The following is a 13,015-nucleotide window of genomic DNA, read 5'->3' as shown; positions in this document are numbered from 1 at the left end:
TTGCCAGCAAAAATGTTGCACATGTAGCAGGGTCACGCAGTGGCAGGGGATTTTTAAAGGTTACCCGGTCACCTTTCAGTTGCCAAAGATGTAGTCACGCGTTAAATCGGTACCAGTGAGGTGAAACGTTTGCCCACAGAGTATTAATATGTGTTAAAATTACAAATTAGTGAATGAGACTGTCGTAGCATGTGCCTCGATGCACGATTTGACTCATCTTGCCGCAAAATTCAGTCAACGCTGCCACAACATTTGCTTCTCCACTGCGAACTAAACCAATTGCCCGACCTACGGGACATGTCCACCTTGCGACCATCCATGATCAATGAAGCATCTGTCATTCTACACGGGCCAGCTGTAAAATTACAATACTAGGCCGGCGAGTACCGTGCACCACCAGCACTGATGCTGCCTTTTTGTCTCATATGTTGTCCACTTGCACTTGGGTGTCTTCAGCACAGTGATGTGTAGAGCACAACGTAATTTCAAATGAAGGCCCACATCACTGCACTGCCCACGGCCTCTGTGTGCGGAAGTTCGATATGTGTTCCTCGTGTTTGGAATGTGTTTTCTACTATCTCTACTTTCTATTTCTACTATTTTAATTATTTCTACACGTTCAGGGCTCCGTACACAAAGCACGATTTCTAAAACTCAAAAGTCTACTCCTAGGAAATCCTTTTGATCTGAGCGAAGGCTGGCTTGCAGGGGATTAACAAAGATTCCTCTGCGACACTATGGCACATCGATTTCCTAGGGTACTCCCTTGAGTATTATGGGCCTCTAGATCAGTGTCCCCGACACCACTAGAGTAACTGATACCCAGGAAATCGTAAACCCTGGGGGATCCCCTTACCCCTAAGTAATTACTGGAGCAATCAATAAATCCAGCCCTGCTTTTCCAGGGTATTCCTCATTACTCCCTAGCATTTCACCCATAAATTTCTGCTGCTTTCAGCAGCCAAAATCTCAAGTGAAATATACCGCATCAACAGGCCCTGTGATTTTGTAATGCTAATGAGCGACAACCAATGCTTTTGTCCAAATCTGCAAATAATGGAGATGCTGAATTTTGTGGTAAATGCAGCAAATTCATGATTATGCAGAATTCGCCATAGCTTCAGAAATGCATAATTCAAGTGGTCCAGGCTATAATGGGTGTTATTTCCTCACGTTGTACCCACTTGACCATTTATATTCTTTGTTTCTGATCACCCTTGAGTGGCATTACTCTCCAAGCATGTCGACTGCACAATGCACGACAACAGATGTCCGTGGTTGTTGAAAGTTTATGAGAGAGGATTGTCTCTTGTTGTGACAAGTCATATTTAAAATGGCCAGCCCTTAAATCATGACAATATTGTGTGTTTGAAAACTGTGAGTAGAAGCACAAGCACAATTTCTGCTTGTTATTTCACCTAGGGGCTTAAACTACTACACAAATGTTTTTGGGGAAGGAGTAGAAACACTGCAGGGGAATCCCTTGCATCTTTCACCTGTTGGGTAAAAGTGTGATCTAAAATCTAGGGTCAAAGCCCTACAAATTTCAAGAAATGTCCTACACCCCTGCTTAAGAGAATATAGCTCAGGACTGGACTAGAAACCAAAAACAGCCATTGAAACCAGTCCCGCTACGTAAAGAACCTGCTAAGAAAGTGCTAGCTAATATCGCGAGCATGGCAAGTGCACCTCTCACTTGGGAGGGGGGCAAGGTGGTGAGATTGGAGATAGAGGTTTAACACCCAAGGAATGTTTTCAGAAAATGTGTTCAAACTGCATTAAACAGCATGTTTGTAAACATGTTAACTAAGAAAACCTAGATCTTGCCGATAGTTCTTTAAGGGAGCCAATAAAATATTAAAATACATTCCCACTTAGCCCATAATTTCAAAATATCTGCGTGCACAGTGGGTACCTAACACGTTTTACAAGGCAGGCCGGATCTAGCAGAGGGGCTGGTGGGCCAGGCCCACCCAAACGTGACTTTTGGCCCACCCAGTCAAGGCAGAAGAGGTCATGGAGAAGGCACCTGTGCCCCCATCTTAACATCAGAATGCGGTAATGTTTTCAGTCTTTAAAACTGCAACTGATTGCTGTATGTTGGAGGCAGAGGTGGGTGAGCCAACAAAATTAACAAGGAGAGCCAAGCCAGAGCCGAGCTAAGGGTCTTTATGACCCATGCACGAGCCGAGCCATGAAAATCTTTACTATGTAAAACATACAACAAACTTCACGTAAAATACAATAAGTTCTCTTCAAACTTAAAAAAATGTATTGAGTTAACACATGAAAACTTTGAAATTAATATGTCACAACATAGTCCTGCACTGACAAGTACTTATTAAAAGTGTTACTTTTTAAACATGAGCTTGGAGTCATTCCTGCCCCAGTTCTCAAACTGGTGACAACGCCGTTAGTGAACCAACAGGCAAGACAGTTGTCGCATGACCCCTGTATGTGCCCATATTATTACAGAGCAACATTTAGTCTATTAAATCAAACAAAATAGGTTTTTGTATAGCTGTTTTTCTGATTCATGGATTTGAATGTGTTTCCATGTGCAAATATGATAGAAAAATAAGTTTTGGTGAAATAAAATATTTGCCCAAGATCACACAATTTAAGTGGGGAAGCTGCAATTTGCTCAAGTTTTATGTTTTCACTTTGTACAAATCAACAACTAAATGGCTCTTTGTGCCGTTTTCTGCAGTATTCATAAAGTGTGAACTCTACTTGGAAGTACTGAAGCACTTTATACAAACACGAGTTACATTACACGCGGTCACATTTATTTCTTTTAGGCAGTGGTGATTTGCTCAGGATCACATGATGTTGAGCCAAGGCTGAGGCTTGAAGCTAGCTTGTTAAGCTTCTTCAAAGTTAGAAGCACTCGCCGTAACACCACATCCAGGTAGACTGCAGGTGGCAAATAGAAGGTACATGAAAGCTTGGCTCGTTATGTACTCGAACTTCCAACAGGACCTCAAGCTGAGCCAGAGCCATGCTTCAGGCTCGAGCCTGGATCAAGGTTTCAGTGAGCCCCGATCTCTAGTTGGGAGAGTGAGGACAGAGTTTACCTGCTAATGATGCAGCAGGTACAGTGACACCAGGGCCCAGACCTGTGAACGGCCTTTTGCACCTCAATTATGGTCTGTGAGGGGGTTCTGAGTGTTCATATATTGTACTTTGTGTAAGATGCATGCAGATATATACTGTAGAGTGGGGCTTGAATTATACTATTCACATAGTAGCAGCGCATGCCTCATTGGATGAGCAGCCTCCGGGGCAAGGGAACCAAAATGTCCCCCAAACCTTGGTGTGGAATTACAATACCTAAAAGAGCAAGAGTCTGGTTCATAAAGGTAATCTTACACTTTTGTGTGAGTTTACTATTATTTTGAATTCGAGAACTACAAGTGTACTTTTACTGACAGTCATTTTACGACTCCAAAGATGCCACAGTCGGGGTGAAGATTGCCGCACATAAAAAGGTAGGACAGGCCCATTGTTTTATGTGCAGAGTCTCTGCCACGGGTGCAGAGTCTCTACAGTCAGAAAATTACTATAGGTACAACTAAGCTTGTAGTTTGGGAACACCAAAAAATAGCAAACTTACACAAAGTGTAAGTTTATCTTTTGGGAATCAAGCTCTAAGCATGTCTGTCTGATTTCTGCCACATGTTGGGGTGAAGTAAATAACTGTTATCTCAATTAGGATATTGTGTTGGTCTGAATTTGTTCTCACCAGTATGGCAGAATTACAAGTAACTTGTATGAAAGGATTACAAATAACCTGGTATCTTGGTACAGTACATTGCACATTCCCAGGTTACAGTCACTGCCACTGAAATTGTGCAGTTTTATGGCTGTGGTGCTTTCTGCAAAATTATGGATTTGCCAAATTTGTCACATAATCTGTCTTCTCCTGAACAATCTGCTATGAGGTGCAACACAAACGCAAACAGTGTTAACACGTAAGAAACAAATGACAAAATAATGAAGTATTCACAGAATGTTGCAGCATTACGCACATAATTTTTCTTTTCTTGCTGTATAATTCAGTCAAATCTGCTGCATTATTTGGTCCTCACCTACCACATAATATCAGTGGCCCTGGTGATACTCTTTGTCTCACCACATCTACTTGCAAAGTGACTGATCATAATTTAGTTCATTAAAGGGCTACTATGGGTCATGCAATTTGGGATGACATACACAGGGTGGATTTAATGATAATTATCAGAACTAAATAAGCCAAGTCAAGAAGCTTCAAATCATCCTTGACTGCAAACTCAACATCTCAGCCCAAGTCAGTACCACCATTGCTTTATGCTACCTCATACTGAAGATGCTAACGGGGATTTCCAAATGGCTCCCAGTCAATCATCACACACACTCTTGCCACCATCATCCTAGACTACAAGAACACCCTCTGTGCCGGATAAACAAGCATCTCATCAGAAGACTGCAGAACATCCAGAACTCGGCAGCCAGAATCACTCCCAACATCTCATTTCACCTCGAGGAGCTCCACTGGCCACCCATACCCAAATGAGCACATTTATGACTCCTCACCCAAACTTTTTAAGACACTCTGGCCCAGTATACCTCAACAATACCATCTGCTTTCACAAACCTTCCAGACTTCTCAACTTGGCAAGACTCATATTTACACGCACCCCACACATATGAAAAACCAGATCCAGTGGTTAAGCCTGCTCCTGCATCACTCCTAAAGCGTGAAATGAGGTGCTGTTACACAACAGAGCCTCCTCCTCACTGCTTGAATTTCACAAGAAGCTGAAGACCTGGCTTTCCGAGTAACCAAATTAGGCTCTAGGCTTGGCTAACCTCACACCTGCTCAGTGCCAGGATACCCTGGGTAAGAGTGTTACAAACCAACATAACATGACATGACCCAAGAGAAGCAAATGCACTTTATGGAGCATTCAGATCAGACGGAGAACAAAACCCAACAATGCTGGAGTATTTTGTTAGTCTGGGTGATTGCTTCTGTTTCCCATGTTATATGCCTGTTTGCTTCTATGCCCACATCCATAATATGGGTGGGCAAAGAGGCAAAATGATTCCCTCCTTTGCGCGGTTCACCCTCCAAGGAAATGAGGGAACAACCTCTAGATATAGCACTGGTGATGCATCTGCTGCCCCTTCTGTAGCTGGCGCACGCTGTGTAATACTGCCACAGAAGGTTACCTGTTTGACTGCAATTACAAAATGTGCTCTCAGTTGTCAATATCACTGCTTTCTTTTTTTCGTAAAGTGTTGCTGTTTTTTAAAAAGTTTTTTTATCAATGAAAGTACACCGCAAAAATAATGACATGAAAATAAACAGTTACAAAGTTTACAGTATGCAAAGAAATGGGTATTTGGCAAATTGCAAGGAGTAAGCAGCCAGTTTTCCTAATGGGAAAGGTCTTGGCTTAGGTGTGGTAATGGGCACCTCCTTAAGCTTGACCTGCTTTTACAATCTGCATGGAATCCAGTTGCCTGTGTTGAAGCCTGGTCTGTTTTGGGGCTGTTGACTGGAGACACCAGCTCTTACTCCCAAATAATGCTGTAGATGCACTGAATGCCTGTTTAGAAGAAGATGTGATGTAAATCTCGGGCTTGTAGGCTACCTCCAGAATTGACAAAAATGGGGCCCACATTGGCCTAACCCAATGTACCCTTGGCCCACCCAGATGCACATTCCTGGAACCTGGCCTGGTTCAGGGCCGAGCTGGTCTTTTAATTACACTGGGCATCAGTGGCAGCCAGCAGCTTTAGGAGCGAGGGGGCGGGTGGGAAGCACACACACTCATTCTTTCACACACAGATACGCATGCTTGCACATCCATTAACAACACTCCTAACATTCAAACATGCATGCACGCACCAAACATACATTTTAAAACATCACACACACTTACCTTCAGCCTCGAGGTCCCAGAAGGGTTGGGACTGCTGCCTTCCTGAGGGAAGGCATCAGTCCCAGCCTAGTCATAGAGTGGGATGGGGTCAGTGAGACTGCTGACCCCACCCCACCCCACTCTGTGACAAAGTGTCACTGATTGACACTCGCCCATGGTGTTTCAGGAAATCAATGGGTGGCGCTTTCCTCGTCACCCAGGGGAGCGTCTCGAGGCACCTTTGCTGAGCCGAGGTCACGCCCATAGGAGCTGTGACCTCTTCAGCCCAGCAAAGTTCAGCTGAGGTAGCCACGCATGTCTGCTCCTGGCTGCCTGAGCTGAACATGAAGAGTGTCTGTCAGGCTGACCTTTGTTCAGCCTGACAGACACTCTTCATGAGGGGCAAAAGGTGGGGGGACGGGTGACGTGGCCCCTCCGCCCTAAAGGACTGGCCACGCCTGCTGGGCATTTTTCCAGCTGGAGAGCCCGGGGCTGCTCCTGGGGCTGTCACTTTCCTGAAGTTAAATGCAGCAGGCACGAGAGGAAGCTGAGTGAGGGAGGGAGATGGAGGAGGAAAGATATGAAAGGGAGAAGAGAGGAGGGGGAGAGAATGGGTGGTTGGAAAGAGAGAGATAGAGTGAGGAGAGCAAGGGAGCGGGTCCGGTTTTCAGCATTGTGCACTGACTAGTTTTGGCTCCCAAGGCCTGATAGGGCGCACGAGGCATCAACTAGAACTGTATGCTTCATTAGAAACCTCTGCAGTGTCTCATTCTGTTGTTTTGCTCGCAGCAGCGAGGAGCCTTCGGCATAGACATCCAGAGTGCAGTAAGGTGTAGTGGCACCCAGGCGAGTCTCTGGGTATCCTTATTGTAGCCGTCTTTTACAGCCTAACACGGGATTTGGGGTTGCTTTTCCCCTCCTTGCGCCGGGGCCCAGGTCAGCATTGGTGCGTCAGTGAGTCTGGGGACTCAAATGTCTCTCTGAATCGAGGCCCAGCGAGTTCCCCGAGCCTAACCTTTCTTTCAGTGAGACGAGTTTTATTTTTATCTTTCAGGTATTACCGGCGGATGCCAGAGACGCCTTGTGCTGGAGTGTCAATATGCTTCAGAGGCATGCTGGCGCGCGGCCCGCCGAGCGGCGTGAGGCTCTTGGACAGGTGGCAGCCGGCCAAGGCCCGGGCCTCAGCCCTTCTAATCTTTCATTCGACCTCGCGCGCGGGGCTCAGCAGCCAGGTAAGCACCGCGCCACAGCTGCACAATCAGGAAGTCAGAGGTGCGAGGACTTCTCTCGCTTCTGCCCCCAGGCCCCGTCAATGCCCTCTCCGTGACAGGGCCGGACAGGAACCGGAAGCAGCCCGAGCCAGTGTTATCAGCCCAGCCCCCATTCGTACCGCATGTGTCGAGCAAGCCTCGCCACTTTGAGGGGGTATGGGGAGTCCACCCCCCCCCCTAGATTTTTTTTACAAATAAAATAAATATGGTGCATTTACAACGCATTTTTCATTACAGGATCTTGTCCACTGTATGGAGATTCGAGACGGCCGCATTGATGGATGAATGAATAGTTGGATGATCGAGGAGTGGTAAATATATTAATTAATGGATGGTGATAAATTAAGACGTTTAGAAACCTGGCGCAAACTGTCTCGATGCTCTCAGCCAAGGGTGGGTGCTCCGGGTCTCATTTTAGCTGCTCCATGAAAACATTTCCCTCCCGGACACTATAGCCACCAATCCTTGTGAAACATACGTAGCCTAATTCTATTTTTCACAGTGCACTAATTTATCACATTAGAGTTATACACAAATCATTAACAGCAGTGCTTGAAGCCATCGTACATTTGCAAATTGGGTCAGTTTTGAACTTTTACAGACGCGCTGTATAGATGTTTTGCAAGGTCTGGCAGACAGCATGGATTTGTACTGAACTGCTAGATTGCCCTAAAGGCCAACCTGACTCTGCAAAGTAATTCCACGAAGTGACAGGGAATTCCATGGGAATGTGTGTTTTTTGAGGGAAAAATGGCTACATGACCACCCATTCTGATTTAGGCAGGTGGACATGCAGCCAGTTCTCCGACAGCCCTTACTCCGTTGTGCCGTCGAAGAGGTGTGTCTATGGCGGTGATGGAGTAGTCACCACTGTAGCCAAACCGAAGGAAATCAGGTGGGTGGACCTTCATATTGGTGGTATGCTTACTCTGTCACCATTGCAATGAAGTATTCATACTGCCAACATTTAAGTCAGAATCATATATTTACTTTCAGCCATTTTTTTGTTTTTATATTGATGAGGGCCTGGCATCTTCCCCAGTAAAAACAGTGTCAAAACAAGCATTGACAAAGCAGTCAATGCCAGACATGCTGACTGCCAATGCTTGTTTTCTTCTGTGCATTCTGTAATTATTATGGATATAGCGGAACCACAGATACAAAATGAAAAGGTGTATCCAAGACTGGATTATGCATTCAACCACGTCTCGTATACCAATATCTCATAAAAATGTGTTTCTTGACATTCTTCCAGAGCTTGTCTCCAGTACTATTGCATCCAACGAGGGACATAGCTATCAATTGTGTGTGCAGAAGGTGCAATGGCACCAGTTCCTAGCAGTTCCAGGGCCCCCTTCATCCACTTATGTTTGCTTTTCCTGCCAAACCAGGGGATGAGAGACATTTTACCTGCTTGCATTAGGGCCTATGACACATTTACTATGCCTGTGCACCCAAAGCTGTTTTGAAAGCACCTCTGTCCTGGCCCACAGTATGAATCAATAAACAGTTCTGGGACTTCTACAAACCCCTCGCAGTGCACCATTCACCTGATTTTCAGTGCACCCTGCTTTCACAGCGACATCCACAGCGCTCTTACAACGCATCATGATCATGATGTGCATCATGCCCTGCAGTTTATCAGTACTGAAGGGAATGAACCAAGCGTCTTTTTTCTGGTAGGATAGTTCATAGTGTTAACACCTCTGCCTCAAAGATTTCCTTATCCTGCAGGTCAGCTTTTCAGATCCCAAAAGGGCCAACTCACCAATTCATCCTTCCTTGTTTCATTATATAAGAAGCTTTAAGTATGGTAATAATACTGTGACTGACTGCCTTTCGGTCATTTGCACACCATACTCTATGCAATTGCTGTTAATTGCATCTGCGCTCCCCGAACACTTTCATAAACAATAGTTCAGAGTGTGATCAAAAAGTGGAAAAGCCCTTAAATCATATTTAAGCATCCCACCTATTGGGTGATTAAAACAGACCTTCGGATAACTAATCTTGAGGGTACAGCTTCTACCGCAATTAAATAGCTCAAGGGTTGAGCTCCTGTTGCAAGGATCTGTGCATTTCCTTCAGGTCATATCTTGTTGTGGGGCCTAGACAGCTTGGTGTGTGAATGCACCTGCTAGGAAGATGTGTAACTTGAAGGGAAGGTTTTGATCTTGTTAAGATAACTTGCCATCTCTATGGAAGCTGTTGAAGGCAAATTCCACTTGAAAGGTAGGTAAATGAGCTTGTGACTGCAGCACAGACATTGTGTGTCACTTAACCTGTGACAGCTTAAGGTTCAGTAAAAAGGCTCAGGGGGTGAATTTGGAACTGTGGAGGGCTTGTGCAATGTGCATATTGCCTACATCTATCACCCTTAAATAGTCAAGTTGGTAATGTGCCCTCGACCAGTTTACTGTGAAAGTCGTAAGTTACGAACTCTAGAGGATAATGTGGGTTTAATGTGGCTTCCAACAAATCTACTTGTAAGCTGCAGGTATAAAGTTCCAGTCCCAGAGAGGCAGTTATGACCTTATCTCACTGCAGAGATCTGTGTGCAAACTGCACTTCATAGGTTCGAATCTCGCTGGCCCCACTCTCCTTCAAGCTTCACAAAATTAGGACATTTAAATATAAGAACACTAAGATCCACTTCTTGACGTGGGAGTTAGGATTCACAGGTGTGTGGTTATTATGGATGTTCCCTAATCCCCCACTGCGCTCTGCAACAATAAAAAATGTAGAAGCTAATGCTTGGCAGAATGGAGGTTTGAAAGAAGTGAAACATATGTAAATTTGCCAAATATTGGTCGGAAATTCAGGGTTCTCTTCTTAAAGAGGGATATTCAGGGAGTCTGAACAACTTTACTGAGGACTTTAGGCACATTTCCTATTTCCACTAACGATAAAATAAAAATATGTGGGGGGTTGCGCTATATTTTTGTTCCATTCTCTTCCCTGCCCCATTCCCATCCAAACCGCAGAATAACTGGAATGTAGAGACTACTGGTAGTACTTACATTGCTCTCTGTTACTTTTGTCATTTTTATTTTAGTTTTGGTTCAAAGAGTGAAAAGAGAAAAGCTAAAAGGAAACATTATAAGCAACAGAAAGAAAGAAATAATGAGAGAAACAGATTGAGCAAACAGTCAACCAACTCATCACCAAACACACAAACTGACTTTTTCTGAGAACCGAAAGCAAGAGAGCTGTTTTCAAAATTGGATGAGATCAATGACCTACAACTGAACCTACACGAGTGAACGTCTCCTACTATCATCCAACCAAAAATGCATCTTATCCAAAGACAGGACTAACCATACGACTACTAATGGCCTACAAAAGCCTTCGGATGCATCTCTCGGCTTCACTTTCGTTTCCAGGCTGAATCTATACTCTTTACATTCAGTTGCTGGACTCAGCCAACCCTGTAACAAGGAATATCAAACAGATCCACACCAATTCTAGCATCTCTCAGCTTGCTTCCGCTACAGCGCACACTTACCAGACAAAATGCATTCATTATAATGAGCTTCACACGAGTACTGCATCTAATATAGCACAAAAGCTGACATTCTCTGGTGGCCGTGGATCACGAGATGTAACAGATTTCTTTGGCTTCAACCACATCGGTTTAAGAGAAAATCCTCTAATAAGCCCGTCTTCTCTTGCAATGGTCCCGAGGATTTGGAATTCCCCGAGAGCCCTCATCAGACAGGCATCCTCATTAGTGTCATTACAACAGCCTTTCTTACAATGCACTGAATAACATGAGGAGACCAATATGCTTTAATAATTCTGTGGATTACTTCAACATCTCCACCTGAACTTCTGAGATCGCTGTCGCCTCATCTGAACATATCTGTATCCTCTCCATTCTCCACCGAGCACACAACAATACAGCTTTCTCGCTCCAATAGTCTACGTTTTAAAATATTTCTATACCTTCCAGCTCCCAGATCACTCATTTTAGTGAACACTCACCTCAGATGTATATCACATCATTAGCACCGTTTCAGGATGTTCAAACTAGAAGTCAAACTTTGCATCTCAATATCCATCAGTATTTCTTTCGCATTTCAAAGACTACTTTTAATTTCTGATATGTTGTCCCCTCTTTCTATTGCAATGAAGCCTTATTTTCATCATCTAAAGCCTTCTTCTCAATCATGTAAAGGGCTCTGTTTGCCCTTGTCAGCCTGGTGTCCACTATGCAAGTACTGTGAAAATAAATTAAAAAAATTAGAAATGTCTTCCAAGGTGTAAAAGCCATTAAGTCCATGCACTGATTCGCCAGTCTTAGACATAGAGGAAGTGACAAGGGTTTGCATAATGTGCAAAGTGTTTATCCGACATCCAGGGAGTGGTGTCAATAGAGAAACGGGACGGATGCATTTAAAAACCTCTTTGTGAACTGACAGAGGTCTTTTTTTAATTTCTAATTTGAGGTTAGGCAGCGCACAAGTGCTGTCTCTTGACATGTAATCTACATTTGTGGGCTTGAACCACGCCCATCTCACGCTCATCACTTTCATTTGTTCCTTGGCTTTTCAAAATTCCCTTGATTTTGTAGGTAAATGCTTTAGGTTTGTCCCGCCTTGAGGCTGCTTTGTTACCGCCTTGGAGACTGACCCTGTTATATGGATTCTGGAACGATCGGCCATATACCTTAGTGTGGTGCACTACTTTTTCCTTTTGCCTTGCCGCTCCGCGCTGCATGGCCGTATGTTGTTCCTTCCTCTTCCCAGTTTTGGGCATGCTGCTGTTTCTTTCTGGTGACTGCACTCAAAGGTTTTAAAAGGCTTATATAGCACAAACTCAATCAGAGGAGTGCTTTACACGAGTAAGTGAAGTTTCATATATCGCGAACTCGATCCGAGGAGTGCTTTATATGACTACACGGAGTTTCATATTGCTCGACCACGATCTGAGGAGCACTTTACATGACTCCCATTTCTGTACATTTTTAGCAGTTAACAAAAACACAAAGTAGAGCATTCACAACAGAAAAAACACAGAAATCCCCAACACTGCTCTAGCAGCACAGCGAGGGAGCCAATACTACAATATTCACTACACTCAGGAAACTTGCCCCATAATGCTTTGCTGGACATTTCTTTTCAAAAACATTTTTGCCCATAACTCTGCATGTGGTGGGTCCACCACCAAACAGTTCAGCATGATGCGCTCTTTCAGTCTAGGTCATATCTGGGTCCCCACACTGGGTTGGGGGGCCCAAAATAGTAACCTCTCACCATTTAATGTCTTTTCAACCTCTTTCATTGCTGGAACTTTGATTTAACAGGTGGGAGTAGTTTGTATTTTAAGGGCCTTGTTTGTAATAGAGTTGCAGTAGGCCTGCTAGGCCTGAAAATGTGTAAGGCATTACTCCCTGTAGGGGTTAGAGATATGCTTACTCTGCATTACTTTCTGCCATTCTGTTTTAGTGTCATTATGCCCTATAGGGTCTGACTGTATGGGTACCTGCCCATGTTTCTTACAAATGCTATTTTTACTATGGTGATATCTAGGGGGTGTTCTGAGCATTACAGTCAAGATAATACAGTATTCACAGCACTCGGAAACTTGCCCCATAATGCTTTGCAGGGTAGTCCTTTTAAAATGTTTTTGCCCGTAACTCATGGTGTGGTGGTCCTAGGATAATGGGACCACCAACAAAATGTTCAGCACGACACACTCTTTCTGTCTAGTCATCTCTTGGTCCCCACCCTGGTTAGAGGGAACCCACGAATAGTAACCTCTCCCACCATTCAATGTCCTTTTAAGCTCTCTCATGGCTGAAACTTTTTGTTTTACAGCTGGGAGTAGTTTGTG

At 44.3% G+C, this 13,015-nt stretch overlaps 2 long non-coding RNA genes across 2 annotated transcripts in view; both read left to right on the top strand.

Moving 5' to 3' along the window:
* The window catches only part of LOC138249958 (uncharacterized), a 153,019-nt gene that overhangs the window by 79,638 nt on the left and 60,366 nt on the right, over nt 1-13,015 (top strand). The gene's annotated exons all lie outside the window — the stretch shown is intronic.
* On the top strand, nt 6,981-11,340 carry LOC138249959 (uncharacterized). Its single transcript, XR_011194870.1, has 3 exons — nt 6,981-7,141; nt 7,418-7,491; nt 10,236-11,340. It is a non-coding gene; the product is annotated as an uncharacterized lncRNA (long non-coding RNA).

Source organism: Pleurodeles waltl, chromosome 8 (genome assembly GCF_031143425.1).
Source record: "Pleurodeles waltl isolate 20211129_DDA chromosome 8, aPleWal1.hap1.20221129, whole genome shotgun sequence".
Classification (NCBI taxonomy): Eukaryota; Metazoa; Chordata; class Amphibia; order Caudata; family Salamandridae; genus Pleurodeles; species Pleurodeles waltl.
Note: the sequence above shows the minus strand (reverse complement) of the source record. Positions and strands in the feature narration are given on the sequence as shown.